The 11,206-nt window shown below is 34.6% G+C and overlaps 1 non-coding gene across 1 annotated transcript; it reads left to right on the top strand.

Moving 5' to 3' along the window:
• Window positions 1–9,747: 9,747 nt before the first annotated feature.
• LOC133833526 (small nucleolar RNA R71) lies at window positions 9,748–9,855 on the top strand. Its single transcript, XR_009892903.1, has one exon. It is a non-coding gene; the product is annotated as a small nucleolar RNA R71 (small nucleolar RNA).
• Window positions 9,856–11,206: the final 1,351 nt, after the last annotated feature.

Genomic DNA, 11,206 nt, shown 5'->3' with positions numbered 1-11,206 from the left:
TAGCGCAGGGGCGCTATTCAAATTTTTTTGTTCGTCTCTAACTTTTCCAGCGCAATGGTGCATCCAACATAGTGCAGGGGTGCTATGTCCTAGGCCATTTTTGGTGGCTCTGTGTGTTGCCGAGCGTAGGGGCGCATCCATCCGAGTGCAGTGTCGCTAGTGCCCCAAAATTTTGGCTTGCCTCTCACTTCGCCAGTGCTGGGGCGCATCCACACTGCCTACGCGCTAGTTCCTGGAGCCAAATGTTTCTCTTCTTCTCTCTTTTTTTTTCAAGATTTTCACAATTTCAAATTACAATCTAAAATCTAAAAAAAAAATTAACTATGAATAAAAATTGTCAAAATAGAAAAATTAAAATAAAAGAAAAACATGAAAATTATCCAAAACTTAAACGAAAAATTAATTAACAATTAAAAGGATTGGGATGCCTCCCAATGACGTTGTCGTTAACGTCATTTAGCCGGACGTTGAATTCCTCTCAGATGGACTTTAATAGGGTAATTGACTTGGCATGATCGATGTGACCCCCCAAGTAATGCTTTACCCTCTAATTTTTCACTTTGAATGTTTCATCGTTTTTTCTTTGTGATTCCACTGATCTGTAAGGAAATACTTTCACCGCTATATGCGATCCCGACCACCTTGACTTTAACTTGCCCGGGAATAATTCCAACCTTGAATTGAATAATAACACTTGTTTCCCTAGTTGAAACTCTTTACGAACCAAGTTCTTGTCATGCCATGCCTTGGTACGTTCCTTGTAGATCTTGGCATTCTCATAAGTGTTATATTATTTCATATAATATAATATTATATTAAATAATATGACAAAATGTGATTTGTCACACAAATGTGATTTGTCACACAAATGTGATTTGTCACACCTTGTAACATATTATTGAGAGTCACAAAATTGGACACATGTGTGTGCCTAAATGTGACATATTTTGGAGTTACAAAATCAGTTACAATTTTGTAACTCCCAAATATTACCCAATAATGTGTATATTATATGTTACACATTTGAGATTGGATTTCATAAAGCCATATGAGAAATGGCTGATAGAGATGTGATTTTAACTCTCATATTGTGTATGGAAGTTACAAAATCAAATGGGAAGAAATTGGAACGTTTTGAAAAAAACTAAAAAATTGGTTGCTGAAAATGACCAAGGACCGCGGCGCTTGAAACAAACACCGCTGCCCTAGTGGCTGACAGCTTCATACAAATTCGGTTTTTATCCAATTTTGAACATTTCCAACAGCCAAGTAACTCTCAAATCTCTATTTTAATTCTATAAAACATCCAATTAATCATTGGTAACAGCCATGGGGTTGGTGGAATTTGAAATTCAAAGGGTGTCTCAAAACTCTATAAATAGGAGTCTAATGCTCACTTGTAAGACACACCATTTTTCATCCACAAAGCACTTGGCTGAAAAATACACCTTGAGGCTTGATTATTCCAGAGAGCTATTTCCTTGAGAGATCCCTTAGTGCTTAGAGAATAGGGGGAAATAAGCTTTTGGACAAAGGTCTTGAACCTTGTTCAAGTTGGTGATCCCCACTACCCTACACTTTGGTTGTGTGAGAGTTTGTTTGTGTTTTCATTCTTTTGTTCTTCTTGTTCTTCTTATTTACTTGTATTATTATAGTATTGAGTTTTTAATCTTCTTCTTCTACATCTTTCTAGTTAGTTGTATTTTGAGCAATTAAGTTGTAATATTTATTTAATCAATTACCTTGTCTATTGTATCTTTGCATAGAGTTGTATATTGGTTTTTCCATACTTTTCATTGAGCAATAAAATATATTCTCCAACAATAAAAAGCTTAAATTTCCTTTTCAATGGAAGGAGAAACCTTAGAGATGTTGTGAGGATCCAAAGATGGTAAGATAAGGTAATGTTCTTCTTTGGTTTTCTTAGAAGATCTAATGGTTTTCTTATAGTGATAGAAATGAGAAGAAGAAAACGTTATAAATGAGATTCATTGTTTTCTAATCTCCTTTGTTTTTTAGTAGTTAGATTAGAAGATAATATAATATCTTGAGTTTTTGTTATATGTGATTAACATGTAAATAATCTAGTAGATTATTGGGCATTATGCTAGCATGTCATAGAACTTATTTTGTGTTAATGGGAAATTATTAGAATGACAACTATGAGTTTTATATGACATGTATAAATATATTGATTTTGTGAATCAATAGAAATGTGAAATCATATGTGTATGATATTATTAATTCATGTTTTCATATTAATAAAAAGCCATATTAGTATTATATAAGTCATATATATTGACAACAATGTGAAATTATATTGAAATATAATCAAGCAAACATTTGTGAGATGTTAATATGTTTATCCTATATTATTGCAATGTGATGAGTTACCATTTATTTGGTAAATAAAAGGAATTATTTGAGAATTGAAATTTCTCATTTAAGTGTTTACCATCTCACTTTATGAGATGAGAAAAGATGAACCTAAGGGGGTTACATCTTTTGATAAGTGTCTTGCCATTGCAAGAAAAATGGATCAAAGTGGATTCAAAATTGTGGGGTGACATATTGACTCAATAGACTTATAGTCTAGAGTGTTGTCAAATGAAATATATTTGAGAATTATTTAGTGACAATAATTATTAAATATTCAATGAGGAGACATTTCAAAATTGGAGAAGCAATTTTGAATCTTTACACCAATTGTGAATAAAAGAGAACTTTATTCATTTTGGTTAAAGATGGTGATATGTTTAAATGAATCTCAATGAGGAGATAATTTTAAACAAAAACAAAAGAAATCAAAGTGTTTAAATAAATCAATGAGTGTTTATTTTCTTTGATTTAATGTGTTTAAAAAATTGACATTTTCATTTTGATTTTGATGAGAAAATCAATGGATGTAAAATTGATGTTTTCAAAAGAATCTCAAAGAGACTCTTAAGAAATACACAAAAGTTGTTTAAGTGATTTTGAGATTATTTGGACAACTAAAAATGAAAATTTGTGATTATTTGTTTGAGAAATTCTCACATTACATTTGTGTTCACATTTAATTTTGTGAAATATATAAAAGAAAGCAACTAAGTGAAAGTTACTTTCAAATAAGTGTGCCTTGCTTTAGCAAGTAAATGAATCAAGATAAACATTGAGGTTTTTTATCTTGATCTATTGAGTGTTTATCATGAAACTTAAGGACTCATGATGAACTTTGAGAATCATAGGTCTAGATTTATCTTGGAGGATAAATGACTTAATAGAAATGAAGAGATTTCTATTTTAAAGTGATATTTTATTATCATTATGTGAGAAATGTGGGGGTGATGTTCCAATGTTAATCAATTTATTTTGTTGTTAATCAATTGATTAATTTGGTCATCCTATCAAATAGGTGATTTGGAATTTCACATTCTAAATCACATTGGCTATATGTGTATAGAATGAATAAATTTAGACATGCTTGGTGTCTAATGTTATTGTTTGTAATATTTTGATTCAAGAAGGAATCAATTTAAAACATAAAGGAGAATTCTAGAAACAAATAGGTTTCTAGAATTAATATTCAAATGATTATCTTGGATATAAAACTATAAGATAGTGGGGGTGTTGACTATGGTCAATATCACTATTTTAAAGGGGTAACTATTTTAATCAAACTATGGCTAGCAACAAATTTTGAATAAAATAATGAGATTGTCTAAGTATGCATACATGAGAAAAGAAATTATTCAAATGGAATCATTTCTACATCTCAAAGGGTGGGACTTAGACTCCCTAAAGAGATTCACGGTTGATGGTAACCTATCTTAATACTAGTAACCAAACTAGTATTAGGTTCAATAGGTAATAACAAGTCAATCAAGTGAATAGATAGTAGTACTCAAATTTTGTCCCATCTGAGATATGAGTACTAGTGTGTTACCAAAATGAGGGTTAAAACCAAAAGGTTTTTTAATAGAACTCAGTCTTGAAAAGACAAGTATTTTAGGGTAACAAAATACTGTAAGAGTTCTACCTATATAGACCTAGAGGTGATGTCGTCCCTCATGAGAATTGGGAGTCATTCTCAAGAAAAGTTTATGAATGGAATGTGCACATGGCCATTAACGGTGCAAAAGCGAGACATTGAGGTCTCAAGTGAACATAGCAAAGGTGTGTGTGTTATCACCAGTTTGTTATCAAGGGATAGTGGTTCAATGCTTCGGCAACCAAAATTTCAACAAACTTTGTGATAATTACACTAAGGTAAAATTCAAGTCGAAAGACATTTTACTTTATGCACCAATGCAAAGGTTTCTATAGAGAGTGATTATTTAATCAAGTAGGGGAATATTATATTTTAATATAATGTTTGATTGATTAAATAAGTGTTACAAAAGTGATTATTTAATCTAGTGGGGGAATGTTATATTATTTCATATAATATAATATTAGATTAAATGATGTGACAAAATGTGATTTGTCACACCTTGTAACATATTATTGAGAGTCACAAAATTGGATACATGTGTGTGCCTAAATGTGACATATTTTGGAGTTACAAATTTGTAACTCCCAAATATTACCCAATAATGTGTATATTATGTTACACATTTGAGAATGGATTTCATAAAGCCATATGAGAAATTGTTAATAGAGATGTGATTTTAACTCCCATATTGTGTATGAAAGTTACAAAATCAAATGGGAATAAATTGGAATGTTTTGAAAAAAACTAAAAAATTGGTTGCTGAAAATGACCAAGGGCCGCAGCGCTTTCAAGCGTCGCCGCCCTAGTGGCTGACAGCTTCATACAAATTCGGTTTTTATCCAATTTTGAACATTTCTAACAACCAAGTAACTCCCAAATCTCTATTTTAATTCCATAAAACATCCAATTAATCATTGGTACTAGCCATGGGGTTGGTAGAATTTGAAATTCAAAGGGTGTCTCAAAACTCTATAAATAGGAGCCTAATGCTCACTTGTAAGACACACCATTTTTCATCCACAAAGCACTTGGCTGAAAAATACACCTTGAGGCTTGATTATTCCAGAGAGCTATTTCCTTGAGAGATCCCTTAGTGCTTAGAGAATAGAAGGAAATAAGCTTTTGGACAAAGGTCTTGAACCTTGTTCAAGTTGGTGATCCACACTACTCTACACTTTGGTTGTGTGAGAGTTTGTTTGTGTTTTCATTCTTTTGTTCTTCTTATTTACTTGTATTATTATAGTATTGAGTTTGTAATCTTCTTCTTCTACATCTTTCTAGTTAGTTGTATTTTGAGCAATTGAGTTGTAATATTTATTTAATCAATTACCTTGTCTATTGTATCTTTGCATAGGGTTGTATATTGGTTTTTCCATATTTCCATTGAGCAAAAACATATATTCTCTAACAATAAGTTGCATTCTGAAACTCATCAAGATCATCCAACTGCATTAGCCTATTTTGTCCCGCTGCATTCTCATCCATATTCAACTTTCTCATGGCTCAATAAGCACGATGCTCTAATTCAACCGGCAAGTGACAAGTGTTTCCAAATACCAACCTATAGGGCGACATCCCAATGGGAGTTTAAATGTCGTCCTATAAGCCCAAAGCGCATCATCAAGCTCCTTGGACCAATTTTTCCATGAACTATCCATTGTCTTCTAAAGGATGCTTTTCACTTCTCGATTTGAAATTTCTTCTTGACCATTCGATTGAGGGTGATATGGCAAATCAATTTAGGGATAGACTCCATATCGAGCAAGAAGATCATCAAGTTGCTTGTTACAAAAATGACTCCCTTCATCACTAATGATAGCTCGGAGAGTACCCTTACTGAGTAATTAGGTGCTTGTGCATAAAGTTTAAGAACACTTTACCATCATTAGCTTGAGTTGTTGTTGCCTCAACCCACTTAGATACATAATCAACTGCTAGCAAGATGAATTGATTGTTGTAAGACGATGGAAAAGGGCCCATGGAATCAATGCCCCAAACATCAAAAAGCTTAACTTCTAAAATCACATTTAGCGACATTTCATTCCTTCTTGATATGTTTCCAGTATGTGGATAGCAATCACAAGCCTTCACAAAAGTATTATCATCTTTAAACAAACTTGGCCAATAAAAACTACATTGCAATACCTTCGCTACTGTCCTTGAAGCTCTAAAATTCCCACCACATTGCAAAGTGTGACAATGGGTAAGAATAGAATTCATCTCATCTTCTGGCACACAACGTCTTATTACCTGATCAACATAGTGCCTATAAATAATAGCCTCCTCCCAATAGTAGTGTTTCACCTCGGAATAGAACTTTTTCAACTCCTACATTGACATCTCAGGAGGCACAATCTTAGCTACCAAAAAATTTACATAATCAGAAAACCATGGCGCCATTGAACTATCAGTTACCCCAAATAGTTGCTCATCAGGGTAGTAATCATTTATTTGCACTTCCTTGGCATTTTTGCTCTCCTCTACCTCAAGCCTTGAAAAGTGATCTACTACAAGATTTTCTGTACCTTTTTTGTCTCGTATCTCCATATCAAATTCTTGAAGTAATAATACCCATCTAATGAGATGGGGCTTGGCATCTTTCTTAGTCATCAAATACTTAATGGTTGAATGGTCAGTGTATAGAATCACCTTGTTACCAATGAGATACGGTATGAACTTTTCAAATGCATACACAGTGGCTAGAAGTTCTTTCTCTATAGTGGCATAATTCAGCTATGCATAATTGAGAGTCTTACTAGAATAATATATAGATCGGAATACCTTGCCAACCCTCTGGCCCAAAACTGCTCCCATAGCATAATCATTCAAATCACACATCAGCTCAAAAGGGAGATCCCAGTTAGGGGAAACAACAATTGGTGTTGAAGTTAACTTCTCCTTAAGTACCTTGAATGCATTAAGGCACTCATCATTAAAATCAAATGTAACACCATTCATTAACAAGGTAGAAAGAGGCTTTAAGACTTTCGAAAAATCCTTGATAAATCTTCTATAGAACCCAGCCTGCCCAAGTAAACTTCTTACCCCTTTGACTGAAATTGGAGGTGGTAAATTCTCAATAGTTGAATTTTTTTCTCGGTCCACCTCAATACCTCTACTAGAAATTTGGTGCCAAAGAACTATTCCCTCTTTCACCATGAAGTAGCACTTTTCCCAATTCAGGAGTAGATTATATTCCTCACATCGCTGCAACACATCTTCTAAATGCTTCAAACATTCATCAAACGATGACCCAAAAACTGAGAAGTCATCCATAAGGATCTCAATACTTTTCTCAAACATATCAAAAAATATTACCATCATACATCGTTGGAAGGTAGTGGGGCATTGCAAAGCCCAAATGGCATTCTCCAAAAAGTAAAAATGCCATAGGGACAAGTGAAAGTGGTCTTCTTCTGATCTTCTATTGCAATGGCTATCTGATGGTACCCTGAATAACCATCCAAAAAACAGTACTAACTATGGCCCACAAGCCTGTCAAGCATCTAATCCAGAAAAGGCAGAGGAAATGATCTTTCCTTGTCGCCTTATTCAGCTTGCGGTAATTTATGCAAATTCTCCATCCCGTCATAGTTCTAGTTGGGATGAGCTCATTATATTCATTCTTTACCACTGTCATACCACCTTTCTTGGGTACCACTTGCACTAGGCTCACCTGTGTACTGTTAGAAATAGGGTGAATCACACCAACATCTAACCATTTAAGTATTTCTTTTCTCACTACCTCTTTCATAGCTGGGTTCAATGAAGGGTTTGCTCTCATCTTCCATCATTGTCGAAGGACTTATCCCTCTAATATCTGCCAGTGTCCACCCAATAGCCAACTTGTGAGCCTATAACACTCTCAACAATTTCTCCACCTCCACATTAGAAAGAAAAGAAGACACAATCACAGGTAAAGTCTCCTTCTCAGCCAAATAGACATGGTGAAGATGGTCTGGTAAAGTTTTTAACTCTAGCACTGGTGCCTTTTCGATAGAAGGCAATGGTCTTTCCTACCCTTCTCCTAGCTCTTAAAATTTTCTTCCAAAGTATGGTCTATACAAGTTCACCCAATTTACATACTCAAAGATCTCTTCACTATCCTCATTGTCCACTTCAGCTTTAGTTAAGGATAACTGAAGAGGATCTTCCCCCAAACTTGTATCAAATACCACCTCATTTACCACATCTATACAGAAATAACTATCACTTGCCCGAGGGTACTCCATTGCCTTACAAAAATTGAAAACAACTTCTTCTCCTTGAACCCTCAATCTCAACTCACCTTTCTGAACATCAATGCTTTCCCAGTGGCCAAGAATGGTCTGCCAAGGGTAATAGGAACATCATGGTCCTCTTCCATATCTAGAACGATGAAATCCAGGGAGAATATAAACTTGTTAACCTTCACTAGCACATCTTCAATGATCCCCCTTGGATGCTTTATTGATCGATCTGTTAACTATAGAGTGACTGTTGTAGGTCTCGCTTCTCCCAAACCAAGTCGACAAAACACAAATAATGGCATCAGATTTAAGTTTGCCCCTAAGTCACACAAGGCAGGTTTGCACTCAAAATTCCCAATAATGCATTGTATTGTAAAGCTCCCTGGGTCTCTAAGCTTTTGGGGAAGCTTCCTCTGCAAAATAGTTGGATTCTTCATTTAAAGTCACGGTTTCATAATCCTCCATCTTTCTTTTCTTCAATAAAATCTCTTTCATAAATTTTACATAACTGGGCATTCGGTCTAGGGCCTCGGCAAGGGGAATATTGATGTGGAACCTCTTAAAAACCTCTAGAAACTTGAAAAAATGTTTATCCAGAGAGGTTTTCCGAAGCCTCTGAGGATAAGGAATTTTGGCATGATGCTCAACAGTCATTGGAGAAGCTTCTTTTTTAGACTGAAGGTCTTCTGTAACCCCTGCTCAACTGACTTAGGGTTATCCCCCACTTCTCTCTTCTGCTCTACTATCTCATTTTGTTTAGGCTACTCATACTATTTCCCACTCCTCAAAATAATTGTCTGACATTGCTCTTTTGGATTTACCACTATATTACTAGAAAAATTCTCCTGAGACCTATTATTTAATATGTTTGCCAATTGACCCACTTGTATCTCTAAATTCCTAATAGATGATCTTGTCTCTGTCATGAACTGAGCTTGTGTATTAGTGAGAGTCAATAAGGAAGCTTGTAGTTCACTAGGCTGTTCTGGAGAATCTGATTGCTTGGGCTGCTAATAAGAAGAAGATTGTTGTGGTGCTGGAACTAGCGGCTGCTGATATTGCTGTTGGAATGAAGATTTTTGTCCTTGATTATTTCTCAACAAGAAATTTGGGTGATTTCTCCATCCGGAATTAAAAGAGTTGGAGAAAGGATTGTTATAAGGGCTCTGAAAATTTCTTATGGCTTGAACATGAGACTGCTTTACACTGATTAAAGGAGTGAGGACCCCCACAAATTTCACACTTTGTTTGCATCTGAATGGCATTAGCTGACACAGTATTCTGCTGCAACTGCTTAGTCAATGAAGCGACTTGAGCAGTCAATGTCGTTATAACATTTGATTTATGTACACCAGCTACCTTTCTGTTTTCCTCCCCTACATCAGGCCATTGATAATTATTCATAGGCCTTTCCTCCAATAATAGCTCACATGCTTCTGTAGCGTTTTTACTCATAAAAGCTCCACTTGCTGCAGCATCTATTATTGTGCGAGTAGTACCACACAATCCGTTGTAAGAAAATTGTGGACTAACATCCACTTTTCTATCCCATGATGAGGACATTTTCTCAGCTACTCTTTGAACCTTTCTCATGCATCATACAAGGATTCTTCGTCATTCTTAAGAAAATTGTTTATCTCAACCCTTGATCTTGGAACTTTGGCTGGAGGAATGAACTTAGCAAGGAATTTCTAAGCTAGCTCTTCCCATGTGTTGATGGAATTGGATTGAAGGGAGCTCAACCAGATTTTTTCCCTATCTCGCAGTGAGAATGGGAATAACATTAGGCGAATGGCGTCATCACTTACCCCATTGTATTTTAAAGTAGCACATGGCTCTAAAAAATTAGCTTACTGCATATTAGGATCTTTTGCGGGGAGTCCGCCAAATTGCACTGTGGAGTGGAAAATTTGGAGGATCGCTGGCTTTATTTCAAAATTATTGGCAGTAATAGTTGGTTCCCTTATGCATGTTTGTATTCCTGTGACGGTAGGAAGTACATAATCTCTGAGTGTACGTGCATCTTGGACTTCACCCTGAGCGGCAGCGACATTATTAAACTTAGCATTAGCAGCAGCAACATTACCCCCATTATCACCCATATTGTTCTCTGCTTTCTTTGTTCTTTAGTTTCGCTTGCAAGTTCTCTCCATCTCTGGATTTATATGAACTAAATTTTCAGCTCCTCTTCTACTGCACATATAATTATGGTGCTTGAAATAGAGATCACAAAGTGTACCCAAAGCAAATTAGAAAAACTAATCACGTAACAAACCAAATCAGAAATAAAATTAACTGTTTTGATATTGATATTATTTCAGTCCCAGGCAACGGCGCCAAAAACTTATTGCGAAATTTAAGCTACGCAAGTATACGTAATCGCAATGTAGTAGTATTCAGTAAATTCGATTATCATCCCACGAAGACTGAATTATCAATTACCAATAATTAATTTCTAATTTCTATTTGGTTAACAAAAAGTTGATTTTTTTTTTAATTTAAAATATCATAAAGAAACAAAAATAACAAAAGTTTTATACTGAAATTAAAGAAACAAAAGAGAATTTATTCAATAAATAGAGAATTAGGGAATTTAATCTCTTCTTCTATCCACTCTACTATTTCATTAATGCTAGATTTCACAATCACTCTTCTTATTAAGATAGCAAGTTTACAAAAGCATTTTATATTCAGATTAAGATATATAAAATTTGACCTAGATATGAATTTTCTATATTTCTATGATAAACTCACATATAAGAAGCATTAAAATAAAAATCTCAAAAACTACATGAATTATATTTATACTCTCATTCAATATTGAAATCTATGTCCAATCAATTATAGCATGTTTAAATCTCACCTTTCAGATTTTGACTCAAAATCATATGGATTATGTAAAAGATCGCCAATCAATCAAATATAACAAACACAAGTTGAAAGGATCGTAAAGAAGAAGAAATAAATATTGTTGACGCGGTTCTTCGCCAACAGGTAATTTAAG

Source organism: Humulus lupulus, chromosome 4, assembly GCF_963169125.1.
Source record: "Humulus lupulus chromosome 4, drHumLupu1.1, whole genome shotgun sequence".
NCBI classification, from domain to species: Eukaryota; Viridiplantae; Streptophyta; class Magnoliopsida; order Rosales; family Cannabaceae; genus Humulus; species Humulus lupulus.
This window is presented reverse-complemented; position numbering and strand designations above follow the sequence as displayed.